The 16657-nt window shown below is 34.3% G+C and overlaps 1 long non-coding RNA gene across 1 annotated transcript; it reads right to left on the reverse strand.

Moving 5' to 3' along the window:
* LOC121964202 (uncharacterized) lies at nt 1-799 on the reverse strand. Its single transcript, XR_006107332.2, has 3 exons — nt 558-799; nt 350-407; nt 1-227 (listed from the first exon to the last, which is right to left on the reverse strand). It is a non-coding gene; the product is annotated as an uncharacterized LOC121964202 (long non-coding RNA).
* Between the last annotated feature and the right edge of the window lie 15858 nt (nt 800-16657).

Genomic DNA, 16657 nt, shown 5'->3' on the forward strand with positions numbered 1-16657 from the left:
TACTGAAAATATGAAGCTTTATTTATTATTGTTTTTTTATTTCATGAGATGCTTGAAATGTCTCTTTGTTGCTTCGGGGTCGTTTGCAGTCGGTGCCGGTCTGTCTCAGGGTGGCCCAAAACGCAGCCTTCTGCGGTGTGTTCCTCATCTAATGTCATGTCTGATGTGATCCCTCTCCAAACATCCTTTTCTTCCTCGGCAGAGACAGCTCTCCTCGCTTCCAGCAGCTGAAAACACAAAAGTACAATCAGTACTGCGCTGTGCTGTTAATACTGCATAGATATGTTGGCCGATACACATACTGATCCCATTCAGCACAGTGCATTCAGCTGTTTTCTTTAAATCTTACCCTTGCAGCGGCTCACAGCGCCTGTCGTTTCGCTCAGTTTTGGAGACGCCGCAGTTTCCTATAAAATACAAAACACATCAGTCACTTTGGTGAACAAATATATCCGGGCTGAGCAGCAGGCATCGTCAGTGCGGCGCACATTTAATTCACCCCGACAGTCGTTCAAAGAGATTCACTTTAAGTACACCGTAAAAAATAAGTCACTCACCAAACATCAGCTAATGTCTCCAAACTGGTCTGTGTCCTGCCTGTCCTCCTCCTGCTGCTGCATCAGCTGTTTGTGACGAGGATCAGCTGCAGCGTCTCTTCAGCTGTTCACCGTCATCTTCACATCTTGGTCTCGCTTTTTGCTGAGCTCTGTTTTGCTAATATGCTGTTTTTTTGGTATGTTTTCCTGTAAACAAACACTCGTGCTGCGTCTCGTTTTTCCTCCGTGTGTTCAAATTTCCGGGAAAAACATGGACGCTGGAAGCGTCATCCAATCGGGACACAGGAGGCGGGACAAAGCCTGCAGAGCCCTCGCTGATTGGCTCAGAGGACGGAACAACGTGGTTTCTCTGGCCAATCAATGCGCAGGAATTGATGATGTAACCACGTTCACTGCGGAGCGTCTGGATGTTTTAAAGGGGCAAATCTGACATCAGTGGAAAATTTAAATTCTTCACTTTGCATTTACACATTTAAAACAAACTGCTCTCCATTGCTTCAGGGCAGATTTACTTTTTGGGGGGGCTGGTGCCCCAGCCTAACTGCCTTACTTTTGATTCACGCATTCTCTAAGTGGGAATGGTGGCGGGCTGTTGGCAGGTGTAGAAGAAGTTATGCTGTTCTCTACACCCTCATTACTATTATAGACTAGTGCAGGTGATGGAGAGCTGCAGGGAGTCAGGTCACACCACTGGATTATTAATAGAATTACTAATTTAGAATCTATGATGTAACAACATACTCTGTCCACAAGAGAGCACTGACAAGTTTTAATATTCAAATGTATGCATTTTGTTTGTTTGTTTGTTTTTGACCCAATTGCCTACTTGTCTTGTAAATGCATAGTTTTCGCTAATTCTGGCATTATGTGTCAAAGTTGAGCCCTGGATTTTGTACTTCCAACCTAGGAAACTCCAACCAGCCGTCTTTAACCCTTAAACCACACTTCAGTTATTAATAACCTTTACCTTTTACATTTTGACAACAATCATTAAAAGTCAGACTTGTTGAATAAGGATTGAATTCACAACCTCAGAGACACCCAACCAGCCATCAAACCCCCTGAGCCAAACCTCGTGGCACTTCTTTTCAACGTTCTCTCTCGCGCTCTCGTTTGGACACAACCCTTTTACCAACTAAGCGAAACCTTCAGACATTTCAAATGTATTTTAAGTTGCACTTAAGACTCTTCTCTGGGAAGCAGCCTGTAAAGCGTACCTGCCCTGAATAAGGTTCAAACTCAGCATTCCAAATATTTTTTTGGTTTTCATGTTAATTAATCAATGAATATAGGCTACATGAAATGTAGATGACATGGAATTCATGTGCCCTTTAGTGTCATCTAGTGGGCTCTGAAAGCACGACATAATGTGAAATGTCTCACTCCAGAGTCCAAACTCTCTGCGTGCATTATCCGACTTTCACAGAAATAAATGGCCACTTCAGCTGGAGCGTGCTGGTACGCCGACATATGTGGCAATGCACGGGGCCTTTCATCTCTGCTTGCTCTGTTTTTATTTTGTTGTTGATGTTGCATGTCATTGCTGTGGACCCCTCCCAAAAGCTTTAGGTAGCTTATTTCGGCTGTCCCTTCACATGTTTCTGATATTGTATTGCAATTTAATCTGTATCGTTATTTTATTTTTCTTGACGTGAAAATAAATGATTCTGCCATTTTTTCGACAACAAAACGCACCTCTATGAGCCATTACAAGTTGTTTTCAGTCAGTTTTGGGAGCGGTCAAAATTGGACTTTTGTCAAGATACTACACTATTGCCTTTTTTGCCTTTTTTTTTCGACATGCGAAAAAATAGGTTTATTTTGCCTTTTTTGGCCTATATTCCTACTTTGTATATTATGACACGTCTCTACAAGCTATTTTAAGTCATTTTTAGCCATTTTTGGGAGCGGTCAAAATTTGACTTTTTTCGACATACTATACTATTGCCTTTTTTGCCTTTTTTTGACATGCGAAATAATAATTTTTTGGGGCTTTTTTTGGCCTTTATTCCCACTTTGTATACCATGATGCATCTCTACAAGGTATTTTAAATCATTTTCAGCCATTTTTGGGAGCGGTCAAAATTTGACTTTTTTCGACATACTATACTATTGCCTTTTTTGCCTTTTTTTTCGACATGCGAAATAATACATTTTTGGGGCTTTTTTGGCCTTTATTCCCACTTTGTATATTATGACACGTCTCTACAAGCTATTTTAAGTCATTTTCAGCCATTTTTGGGAGAGTTCAAAATTTGACTTTTTTCGACATACTATAGTATTGCCTTTTTTGCCTTTTTTTTTGACATGCGAAATAATACATTTTTTGGCCTTTATTCCCACTTTGTATATTATGACACGTCTCTACAAACTATTTTAAGTCATTTTTAGCCATTTTTGGGAGCGGTCAAAATTTGACTTTTTTCGACATACTATACTATTGCCTTTTTTTTTGCCATTTTTTTGACATGCGAAATAATACATTTTTGGGGCTTTTTTGGCCTTTATTCCCACTTTGTATACTATGACGCGTCTCTACAAGGTATTTTAAGTCATTTTTAGCCATTTTTGGGAGCGGTCAAAATTTGACTTTTTTTGACATACTATACTATTGCCTTTCTTGCCTTTTTTTTCGACATGCGAAATAATACATTTTTGGGGCTTTTTTGGCCTTTATTCCCACTTTGTATATTATGACACGTCTCTACAAGCTATTTTAAGTCATTTTTAGCCATTTTTGGGAGCCGTCAAAATTTGACTTTTTTCGACATACTATACTATTGCCTTTTTTTGCCATTTTTTCACAATGTCTGAAATGATACGATTTTTGGCCTTTTTTGGCCTTTATTCCCATTTTGTATAATATGACGCGTCTCTACAAGGTATTTTAAGTCGTTTTTAGCCATTTTTGGGAGCGGTCAAAATTTGACTTTTTTCGACATGCTATACTATTGCCTTTTTTTTTGCCATTTTTTTGACATGCGAAATAATACATTTTTGGGGCTTTTTTGGCCTTTATTCCCACTTTGTATACTATGACGCGTCTCTACAAGGTATTTTAAGTCATTTTTAGCCATTTTTGGGAGCGGTCAAAATTTGACTTTTTTTGACATACTATACTATTGCCTTTCTTGCCTTTTTTTTCGACAGGCGAAATAATACATTTTTGGGGCTTTTTTGGCCTTTATTCCCACTTTGTATATTATGACACGTCTCTACAAGCTATTTTAAGTCATTTTTAGCCATTTTTGGGAGCCGTCAAAATTTGACTTTTTTCGACATACTATACTATTGCCTTTTTTTGCCATTTTTTTCACAATACGAAATGATACGATTTTTGGCCTTTTTTGGCCTTTATTCCCATTTTGTATAATATGACGCGTCTCTACAAGGTATTTTAAGTCGTTTTTAGCCATTTTTGGGAGCGGTCAAAATTTGACTTTTTTCGACATACTATACTATTGCCTTTTTTGCCATTTTTTTCACAATACGAAATGATACGATTTTTGGCCTTTTTTGGCCTTTATTCCCATTTTGTATACTATGACGCGTCTCTACAAGGTATTTTAAGTCGCTTTTAGCCATTTTTGGGAGCGGTCAAAATTGGACTTTTTTCGACATACTATACTATTGCCTTTTTTGCCATTTTTTTCACAATACGAAATGATACGATTTTTGGCCTTTTTTGGCCTTGATTCCCACTTTGTATATTATGACACGTCTCTACAAGCTATTTTAAGTCATTTTTAGCCATTTTTGGGAGCGGTCAAAATTTGACTTTTTTCGACATATTATACTAATGCCTTTTTTGCCATTTTTTTTCGACATGCGAAATAATACATTTTTTGGGCTTTTTTGGCCTTTATTCCCACTTTGTATATTATGACACGTCTCTACAAACTATTTCAAGTCATTTTTAGCCATTTTTGGGAGCGGTCAAAATTTGACTTTTTCCGACATACTATACTATTGCCTTTCTTGCCATTTTTTTCGACATGCGAAATAATACATTTTTTGGGCTTTTTTGGCCTTAATTCCCACTTTGTATACTATGACGCATCTCTACAAGGTATTTTAAATCATTTTTAGCCATTTTTGGGAGCGGTCAAAATTTGACTTTTTTCGACATACTATACTATTGCCTTTTTTGCCTTTTTTTTCGACATGCGAAATAATACATTTTTGGCCTTTATTCCCACTTTGTATATTATGACACGTCTCTACAAGCTATTTTAAGTCATTTTTAGCCATTTTTGGGAGCCGTCAAAATTTGACTTTTTTCGACATACTATACTATTGCCTTTTTGCCATTTTTTTCGACATGTGAAATAATACATTTTTTGGGCTTTTTTGGCCTTTATTCCCACTTTGTATATTATGACACGTCTCTACAAGCTATTTTAAGTCATTTTTAGCCATTTTTGGGAGCGGTCAAAATTGGACTTTTTTCGACATACTATACTATTGCCTTTTTTGCCATTTTTTTCACAATACGAAATGATACGATTTTTGGCCTTTTTTGGCCTTGATTCCCACTTTGTATATTATGACACGTCTCTACAAGCTATTTTAAGTCATTTTTAGCCATTTTTGGGAGCGGTCAAAATTTGACTTTTTTCGACATATTATACTAATGCCTTTTTTGCCATTTTTTTTCGACATGCGAAATAATACATTTTTTGGGCTTTTTTGGCCTTTATTCCCACTTTGTATATTATGACACGTCTCTACAAACTATTTCAAGTCATTTTTAGCCATTTTTGGGAGCGGTCAAAATTTGACTTTTTCCGACATACTATACTATTGCCTTTCTTGCCATTTTTTTCGACATGCGAAATAATACATTTTTTGGGCTTTTTTGGCCTTAATTCCCACTTTGTATACTATGACGCATCTCTACAAGGTATTTTAAATCATTTTTAGCCATTTTTGGGAGCGGTCAAAATTTGACTTTTTTCGACATACTATACTATTGCCTTTTTTGCCTTTTTTTTCGACATGCGAAATAATACATTTTTGGCCTTTATTCCCACTTTGTATATTATGACACGTCTCTACAAGCTATTTTAAGTCATTTTTAGCCATTTTTGGGAGCCGTCAAAATTTGACTTTTTTCGACATACTATACTATTGCCTTTTTGCCATTTTTTTCGACATGTGAAATAATACATTTTTTGGGCTTTTTTGGCCTTTATTCCCACTTTGTATATTATGACACGTCTCTACAAGCTATTTTAAGTCATTTTTAGCCATTTTTGGGAGCCGTCAAAATTTGACTTTTTTCGACATACTATACTATTGCCTTTCTTGCCATTTTTTTCAACATGCGAAATAATACATTTTTTGGGCTTTTTTGGCCTTTATTCCCACTTTGTATATTATGACACTTCTCTACAAGCTATTTTAAGTCATTTTTAGCCATTTTTGGGAGCGGTCAAAATTTGACTTTTTTCGACATACTATACTATTGCCTTTTTTGCCTTTTTTTTCGACATGCGAAATAATACATTTTTTGGGCTTTTTTGGCCTTTATTCCCACTTTGTATACTATGACGCATCTCTACAAGGTATTTTAAATCATTTTTAGCCATTTTTGGGAGCGGTCAAAATTTGACTTTTTTCGACATACTATACTATTGCCTTTTTTGCCTTTTTTTTCGACATGCGAAATAATACATTTTTTGGGCTTTTTTGGCCTTTATTCCCACTTTGTATATTATGACACTTCTCTACAAGCTATTTTAAGTCATTTTTAGCCATTTTTGGGAGCGGTCAAAATTTGACTTTTTTCGACATACTATACTATTGCCTTTCTTGCCATTTTTTTCGACATGCGAAATAATACATTTTTGGGGCTTTTTTGGCCTTTATTCCCACTTTGTATATTATGACACTTCTCTACAAGCTATTTTAAGTCATTTTTAGCCATTTTTGGGAGCGGTCAAAATTTGACTTTTTTCGACATACTATACTATTGCCTTTTTTGCCTTTTTTTTCGACATGCGAAAAAATACATTTTTGGGGCTTTTTTGACCTTTATTCCCACTTTGAATATTATGACACGTCTCCACAAGCTATTTTAAGTCATTTTTAGCCATTTTTGGGAGCGGTCAAAGTTTGACTTTTTTTGACATACTATACTATTGCCTTTCTTGCCATTTTTTTTGACATGCGAAATAATACATTTTTTTGGGCTTTTTTGGCCTTTATTCCCACTTTGTATACTATGACACGTCTCTACAAACTATTTCAAGTCATTTTTAGCCATTTTTAGGAGCGGTCAAAATTTGACTTTTTTCGACATACTATACTATTGCCTTTCTTGCCATTTTTTTCGACATGCGAAATAATACATTTTTTGGGCTTTTTTGACCTTTATTCCCACTTTGTATATCGTGACACGTCTCCACAAGCTATTTTAAGTCATTTTTAGCCATTTTTGGGAGCGGTCAAAGTTTGACTTTTTTTGACATGCTATACTATTGCCTTTCTTGCCATTTTTTTCGACATGCGAAATAATACATTTTTTGGGCTTTTTTGGCCTTTATTCCCACTTTGTATATTATGACACCTCTCCACAAACTATTTTAAGTTATTTTTAGCCATTTTTGGGAGCGGTCAAAATTTGACTTTTTTCGACATACTATACTATTGCCTTTCTTGCCATTTTTTTCGACATGCGAAATAATACATTTTTTGGGCTTTTTTGGCCTTTATTCCCACTTTGTATACTATGACGCATCTCTACAAGGTATTTTAAATCATTTTTAGCCATTTTTGGGAGCGATCAAAATTTGACTTTTTTCGACATACCTTACTATTGCCTTTATTGCCTTTTTTTTCGACATGCGAAATAATACATTTTTTGGGCTTTTTTGGCCTTTATTCCCACTTTGTATATTATGACACTTCTCTACAAGCTATTTTAAGTCATTTTTAGCCATTTTTGGGAGTGGTCAAAATTTGACTTTTTTCGACATACTATACTATTGCCTTTTTTGCCATTTTTTCGACATGCGAAATAATACATTTTTTGGGCTTTTTTGGCCTTTATTCCCACTTTGTATATTATGACACGTCTCTACAAACTATTTCAAGTCATTTTTAGCCATTTTTAGGAGCGGTCAAAATTTGACTTTTTCCGACATACTATACTATTGCCTTTCTTGCCATTTTTTTCGACATGCGAAATAATACATTTTTTGGGCTTTTTTGGCCTTTATTCCCACTTTGTATACTATGACGCATCTCTACAAGGTATTTTAAATCATTTTTAGCCATTTTTGGGAGCGGTCAAAATTTGACTTTTTTCGACATACTATACTATTGCCTTTTTTGCCTTTTTTTTCGACATGCGAAATAATACATTTTTTGGGCTTTTTTGGCCTTTATTCCCACTTTGTATATTATGACACTTCTCTACAAGCTATTTTAAGTCATTTTTAGCCATTTTTGGGAGCGGTCAAAATTTGACTTTTTTCGACATACTATACTATTGCCTTTCTTGCCATTTTTTTCGACATGCGAAATAATACATTTTTGGGGCTTTTTTGGCCTTTATTCCCACTTTGTATATTATGACACTTCTCTACAAGCTATTTTAAGTCATTTTAGCCATTTTTGGGAGCGGTCAAAATTTGACTTTTTCGACATACTTTTCTATTGCCTTTCTTACCATTTTTTTCGACATGCGAAATAATACATTTTTGGGGCTTTTTTGGCCTTTATTCCCACTTTGTATATTCTGACACGTCTCCACAAGCTATTTTAAGTCATTTTAGCCATTTTTGGGAGCGGTCAAAGTTTGACTTTTTGACATACTATACTATTGCCTTTCTTGCCATTTTTTCGACATGCGAAATAATACATTTTGGGGCTTTTTGGCCTTTATTCCCACTTTGTATATTATGACACTTCTCTACAAGCTATTTTAAGTCATTTTAGCCATTTTTGGGAGCGGTCAAAATTTGACTTTTTCGACATACTATACTATTGCCTTTCTTGCCATTTTTTCGACATGCGAAATAATACATTTTTTGGGCTTTTTTGGCCTTTATTCCCACTTTGTATACTATGACGCATCTCTACAAGGTATTTTAAATCATTTTTAGCCATTTTTGGGAGCGGTCAAAGTTTGACTTTTTTTGACATACTATACTATTGCCTTTCTTGCCATTTTTTTTCGACATGCGAAATAATACATTTTTGGGCTTTTGACCTTTATTCCCACTTTGTATATTATGACACTTCTCTACAAGCTATTTTAAGTCATTTTAGCCATTTTTGGGAGCGGTCAAAATTTGACTTTTTTCGACATACTATACTATTGCCTTTTTGCCATTTTTTCGACATGTGAAATAATACATTTTTGGGCTTTTTGGCCTTTATTCCCACTTTGTATATTATGACACGTCTCTACAAACTATTTCAAGTCATTTTAGCCATTTTTGGGAGCGGTCAAAATTTGACTTTTTCGACATACTATACTATTGCCTTTCTTGCCATTTTTTCGACATGCGAAATAATACATTTTTTGGGCTTTTTTGACCTTTATTCCCACTTTGTATACTATGACGCATCTCTACAAGGTATTTTAAATCATTTTTAGCCATTTTTGGGAGCGGTCAAAATTTGACTTTTTCGACATACTATACTATTGCCTTTTTGCCTTTTTTTTTCGACATGCGAAATAATACATTTTTGGGCTTTTTTGGCCTTTATTCCCACTTTGTATATTATGACACTTCTCTACAAGCTATTTTAAGTCATTTTAGCCATTTTTGGGAGCGGTCAAAATTTGACTTTTTTCGACATACTATACTATTGCCTTTCTTGCCATTTTTTTCGACATGCGAAATAATACATTTTTGGGGCTTTTTTGGCCTTTATTCCCACTTTGTATATTATGACACTTCTCTACAAGCTATTTTAAGTCATTTTTAGCCATTTTTGGGAGCGGTCAAAATTTGACTTTTTTCGACATACTATACTATTGCCTTTCTTACCATTTTTTTCGACATGCGAAATAATACATTTTTGGGGCTTTTTTGGCCTTTATTCCCACTTTGTATATTATGACACTTCTCTACAAGCTATTTTAAGTCATTTTTAGCCATTTTTGGGAGCGGTCAAAATTTGACTTTTTTCGACATACTATACTATTGCCTTTTTTGCCTTTTTTTTCGACATGCGAAATAATACATTTTTGGGGCTTTTTTGACCTTTATTCCCACTTTGTATATTATGACACGTCTCCACAAGCTATTTTAAGTCATTTTAGCCATTTTGGGAGCGGTCAAAATTTGACTTTTCGACATACTATACTATTGCCTTTCTTGCCATTTTTTTTGACATGCGAAATAATACATTTTTTGGGCTTTTTTGGCCTTTATTCCCACTTTGTATACTATGACGCATCTCTACAAGGTATTTTAAATCATTTTTAGCCATTTTTGGGAGCGGTCAAAGTTTGACTTTTTTTGACATACTATACTATTGCCTTTCTTGCCATTTTTTTTCGACATGCGAAATAATACATTTTTTGGGCTTTTTTGACCTTTATTCCCACTTTGTATATTATGACACTTCTCTACAAGCTATTTTAAGTCATTTTTAGCCATTTTTGGGAGCGGTCAAAATTTGACTTTTTTCGACATACTATACTATTGCCTTTTTGCCATTTTTTTCGACATGTGAAATAATACATTTTTTGGGCTTTTTTGGCCTTTATTCCCACTTTGTATATTATGACACGTCTCTACAAACTATTTCAAGTCATTTTTAGCCATTTTTGGGAGCGGTCAAAATTTGACTTTTTTCGACATACTATACTATTGCCTTTCTTGCCATTTTTTCGACATGCGAAATAATACATTTTTGGGCTTTTTGACCTTTATTCCCACTTTGTATACTATGACGCATCTCTACAAGGTATTTTAAATCATTTTTAGCCATTTTTGGGAGCGGTCAAAATTTGACTTTTTTCGACATACTATACTATTGCCTTTTTTGCCTTTTTTTTCGACATGCGAAATAATACATTTTTGGGGCTTTTTTGGCCTTTATTCCCACTTTGTATATTATGACACTTCTCTACAAGCTATTTTAAGTCATTTTTAGCCATTTTTGGGAGCGGTCAAAATTTGACTTTTTTCGACATACTATACTATTGCCTTTCTTGCCATTTTTTTCGACATGCGAAATAATACATTTTTGGGGCTTTTTTGGCCTTTATTCCCACTTTGTATATTATGACACTTCTCTACAAGCTATTTTAAGTCATTTTTAGCCATTTTTGGGAGCGGTCAAAATTTGACTTTTTTCGACATACTATACTATTGCCTTTCTTACCATTTTTTTCGACATGCGAAATAATACATTTTTTGGGCTTTTTTGGCCTTTATTCCCACTTTGTATATTATGACACTTCTCTACAAGCTATTTTAAGTCATTTTTAGCCATTTTTGGGAGCGGTCAAAATTTGACTTCTTTCGACATACTATACTATTGCCTTTTTTGCCTTTTTTTTCGACATGCGAAATAATACATTTTTGGGGCTTTTTTGACCTTTATTCCCACTTTGTATATTATGACACGTCTCCACAAGCTATTTTAAGTCATTTTTAGCCATTTTTGGGAGCGGTCAAAGTTTGACTTTTTTTGACATACTATACTATTGCCTTTCTTGCCATTTTTTTCGACATGCGAAATAATACATTTTTTGGGCTTTTTTGGCCTTTATTCCCACTTTGTATATTATGACACTTCTCTACAAGCTATTTTAAGTCATTTTTAGCCATTTTTGGGAGCGCTCAAAATTTGACTTTTTTCGACATACTATACTATTGCCTTTCTTGCCATTTTTTTCGACATGCGAAATAATACATTTTTTGGGCTTTTTTGGCCTTTATTCCCACTTTGTATACTATGACGCATCTCTACAAGGTATTTTAAATCATTTTTAGCCATTTTTGGGAGCGGTCAAAGTTTGACTTTTTTTGACATACTATACTATTGCCTTTCTTGCCATTTTTTTTGACATGCGGAATAATACATTTTTGGGGCTTTTTTGACCATTATTCCCACTTTGTATATTATGACACTTCTCTACAAGCTATTTTAAGTCATTTTTAGCCATTTTTGGGAGCGGTCAAAATTTGACTTTTTTCGACATACTATACTATTGCCTTTTTGCCATTTTTTTCGACATGTGAAATAATACATTTTTTGGGCTTTTTTGGCCTTTATTCCCACTTTGTATATTATGACACGCCTCTACAAGCTATTTTAAATCATTTTTAGCCATTTTTGGGAGCGGTCAAAGTTTGACTTTTTTCGACATACTATACTATTGCCTTTTTTGCCTTTTTTTTCGACATGCGAAATAATACATTTTTGGGGCTTTTTTGACCTTTATTCCCACTTTGTATATTATGACACGTCTCCACAAGCTATTTTAAGTCATTTTTAGCCATTTTTGGGAGCGGTCAAAATTTGACTTTTTTCGACATACTATACTATTGCCTTTCTTGCCATTTTTTTTTACATGCGAAATAATACATTTTTTGGGCTTTTTTGGCCTTTATTCCCACTTTGTATATTATGACACGCCTCTACAAGCTATTTTAAATCATTTTTAGCCATTTTTGGGAGCGGTCAAAATTTGACTTTTTTCGACATACTATACTATTGCCTTTTTTGCCTTTTTTTTCGACATGTGAAATAATACATTTTTTGGGCTTTTTTGACCATTATTCCCACTTTGTATATTATGACACGTCTCCACAAGCTATTTTAAGTCATTTTTAGCCATTTTTGGGAGCGGTCAAAGTTTGACTTTTTTTGACATACTATACTATTGCCTTTCTTGCCATTTTTTTCGACATGCGAAATAATACATTTTTGGGGCTTTTTTGGCCTTTATTCCCACTTTGTATATTATGACACTTCTCTACAAGCTATTTTAAGTCATTTTTAGCCATTTTTGGGAGCGGTCAAAATTTGACTTTTTTCGACATACTATACTATTGCCTTTCTTGCCATTTTTTTCGACATGCGAAATAATACATTTTTTGGGCTTTTTTGACCTTTATTCCCACTTTGTATACTATGACGCATCTCTACAAGGTATTTTAAATCATTTTTAGCCATTTTTGGGAGCGGTCAAAATTTGACTTTTTTCGACATACTATACTATTGCCTTTTTTGCCTTTTTTTTCGACATGCGAAATAATACATTTTTTGGGCTGTTTTGACCTTTATTCCCACTTTGTATATAATGACACATCTCCACAAGCTATTTTAAGTCATTTTTAGCCATTTTTGGGAGCGGTCAAAATTTGACTTTTTTTGACATACTATACTATTGCCTTTCTTGCCATTTTTTTCACATGCGAAATAATACATTTTTTGGGCTTTTTTGGCCTTTATTCCCACTTTGTATACTATGATGCATCTCTACAAGGTATTTTAAATCATTTTTAGCCATTTTTGGGAGCGGTCAAAATTTGACTTCTTTCGACATACTATACTATTGCCTTTTTTGCCTTTTTTTTCGACATGCGAAATAATACATTTTTGGGGCTTTTTTGGCCTTTATTCCCACTTTGTATATTATGACACTTCTCTACAAGCTATTTTAAGTCATTTTTAGCCATTTTTGGGAGCGGTCAAAATTTGACTTTTTTCGACATACTATACTATTGCCTTTTTTGCCTTTTTTTTCGACATGCGAAATAATACATTTTTGGGGCTTTTTTGACCTTTATTCCCACTTTGTATATTATGACACGTCTCCACAAGCTATTTTAAGTCATTTTTAGCCATTATTGGGAGCGGTCAAAATTTGACTTCTTTCGACATACTATACTATTGCCTTTTTTGCCTTTTTTTTCGACATGCGAAATAATACATTTTTTGGGCTTTTTTGACCATTATTCCCACTTTGTATATTATGACACGTCTCCACAAGCTATTTTAAGTCATTTTTAGCCATTTTTGGGAGCGGTCAAAGTTTGACTTTTTTTGACATACTATACTATTGCCTTTCTTGCCATTTTTTTCGACATGCGAAATAATACATTTTTGGGGCTTTTTTGGCCTTTATTCCCACTTTGTATATTATGACACTTCTCTACAAGCTATTTTAAGTCATTTTTAGCCATTTTTGGGAGCGGTCAAAATTTGACTTTTTTCGACATACTATACTATTGCCTTTTTTGCCTTTTTTTTCGACATGCGAAATAATACATTTTTTGGGCTTTTTTGACCATTATTCCCACTTTGTATATTATGACACGTCTCCACAAGCTATTTTAAGTCATTTTTAGCCATTTTTGGGAGCGGTCAAAGTTTGACTTTTTTTGACATACTATACTATTGCCTTTCTTGCCATTTTTTTCGACATGCGAAATAATACATTTTTGGGGCTTTTTTGGCCTTTATTCCCACTTTGTATATTATGACACTTCTCTACAAGCTATTTTAAGTCATTTTTAGCCATTTTTGGGAGCGGTCAAAATTTGACTTTTTTCGACATACTATACTATTGCCTTTTTTGCCTTTTTTTTCGACATGCGAAATAATACATTTTTGTGGCTTTTTTGACCTTTATTCCCACTTTGTATATTATGACACGTCTCCACAAGCTATTTTAAGTCATTTTTAGCCATTATTGGGAGCGGTCAAAATTTGACTTTTTTCGACATACTATACTATTGCCTTTTTTGCCTTTTTTTTTCGACATGCGAAATAATACATTTTTTGGGCTTTTTTGACCATTATTCCCACTTTGTATATTATGACACGTCTCCACAAGCTATTTTAAGTCATTTTAGCCATTTTTGGGAGCGGTCAAAGTTTGACTTTTTTCGACATACTATACTATTGCCTTTCTTGCCATTTTTTTCGACATGCGAAATAATACATTTTTTGGGCTTTTTTGGCCTTTATTCCCACTTTGTATACTATGACGCATCTCTACAAGGTATTTTAAATCATTTTTAGCCATTTTTGGGAGCGGTCAAAGTTTGACTTTTTTTGACATACTACACTATTGCCTTTCTTGCCATTTTTTTTGACATGCGATATAATACATTTTTTGGGCTTTTTTGACCTTTATTCCCACTTTGTATATTATGACACGTCTCTACAAGCTATTTTAAGTCATTTTTAGCCATTTTTGGGAGCCGTCAAAATTTGACTTTTTTCGACATACTATACTATTGCCTTTTTGCCATTTTTTTCGACATGTGAAATAATACATTTTTTGGGCTTTTTTGGCCTTTATTCCCACTTTGTATATTATGACACGTCTCTTCAAACTATTTCAAGTCATTTTTAGCCATTTTTAGGAGCGGTCAAAATTTGACTTTTTTCGACATACTATACTATTGCCTTTCTTGCCATTTTTTTCGACATGCGAAATAATACATTTTTGGGCTTTTGACCTTTATTCCAACTTTGTATATTATGACACGTCTCCACAAGCTATTTTAAGTCATTTTAGCCATTTTTGGGAGCGGTCAAAGTTTGACTTTTTTGACATACTATACTATTGCCTTTCTTGCCATTTTTTTCGACATGCGAAATAATACATTTTGGGGCTTTTTTGGCCTTTATTCCCACTTTGTATATTATGACACTTCTCTACAAGCTATTTTAAGTCATTTTTAGCCATTTTTGGGAGCGGTCAAAATTTGACTTTTTTCGACATACTATACTATTGCCTTTCTTGCCATTTTTTTCGACATGCGAAATAATACATTTTTGGGCTTTTTGGCCTTTATTCCCACTTTGTATACTATGACGCATCTCTACAAGGTATTTTAAATCATTTTTAGCCATTTTTGGGAGCGGTCAAAGTTTGACTTTTTTCGACATACTATACTATTGCCTTTCTTGCCATTTTTTTTGACATGCGAAATAATACATTTTTGGGGCTTTTTTGGCCTTTATTCCCACTTTGTATATTATGACACGTCTCTACAAACTATTTTAAGTCATTTTTAGCCATTTTTGGGAGCGGTCAAAATTTGACTTTTTTCGACATACTATACTATTGCCTTTTTTGCCTTTTTTTTCGACATGCGAAATAATACATTTTTTGGGCTTTTTTGACCATTATTCCCACTTTGTATATTATGACACGTCTCCACAAGCTATTTTAAGTCATTTTTAGCCATTTTTGGGAGCGGTCAAAGTTTGACTTTTTGACATACTATACTATTGCCTTTCTTGCCATTTTTTCGACATGCGAAATAATACATTTTTGGGCTTTTTTGGCCTTTATTCCCACTTTGTATATTATGACACTTCTCTACAAGCTATTTTAAGTCATTTTTAGCCATTTTTGGGAGCGGTCAAAATTGGACTTTTTTCGACATACTATACTATTGCCTTTCTTGCCATTTTTTTCGACATGCGAAATAATACATTTTTGGGGCTTTTTTGGCCTTTATTCCCACTTTGTATATTATGACACTTCTCTACAAGCTATTTTAAGTCATTTTTAGCCATTTTTGGGAGCGGTCAAAATTTGACTTTTTTCGACATACTATACTATTGCCTTTTTTGCCTTTTTTTTCGACATGCGAAATAATACATTTTTTGGGCTTTTTTGACCATTATTCCCACTTTGTATATTATGACACGTCTCCACAAGCTATTTTAAGTCATTTTTAGCCATTTTTGGGAGCGGTCAAAGTTTGACTTTTTTTGACATACTATACTATTGCCTTTCTTGCCATTTTTTTCGACATGCGAAATAATACATTTTTGGGGCTTTTTTGGCCTTTATTCCCACTTTGTATATTATGACACTTCTCTACAAGCTATTTTAAGTCATTTTTAGCCATTTTTGGGAGCGGTCAAAATTTGACTTTTTTCGACATACTATACTATTGCCTTTTTTGCCTTTTTTTTTCGACATGCGAAATAATACATTTTTTGGGCTTTTTTGACCATTATTCCCACTTTGTATATTATGACACGTCTCCACAAGCTATTTTAAGTCATTTTTAGCCATTTTTGGGAGCGGTCAAAGTTTGACTTTTTTCGACATACTATACTATTGCCTTTCTTGCCATTTTTTTCGACATGCG

Source organism: Plectropomus leopardus, chromosome 13, assembly GCF_026936395.1.
Source record: "Plectropomus leopardus strain MGB_pleo_1.0 chromosome 13, ASM2693639v1, whole genome shotgun sequence".
Taxonomy (NCBI): Eukaryota; Metazoa; Chordata; class Actinopteri; order Perciformes; family Serranidae; genus Plectropomus; species Plectropomus leopardus.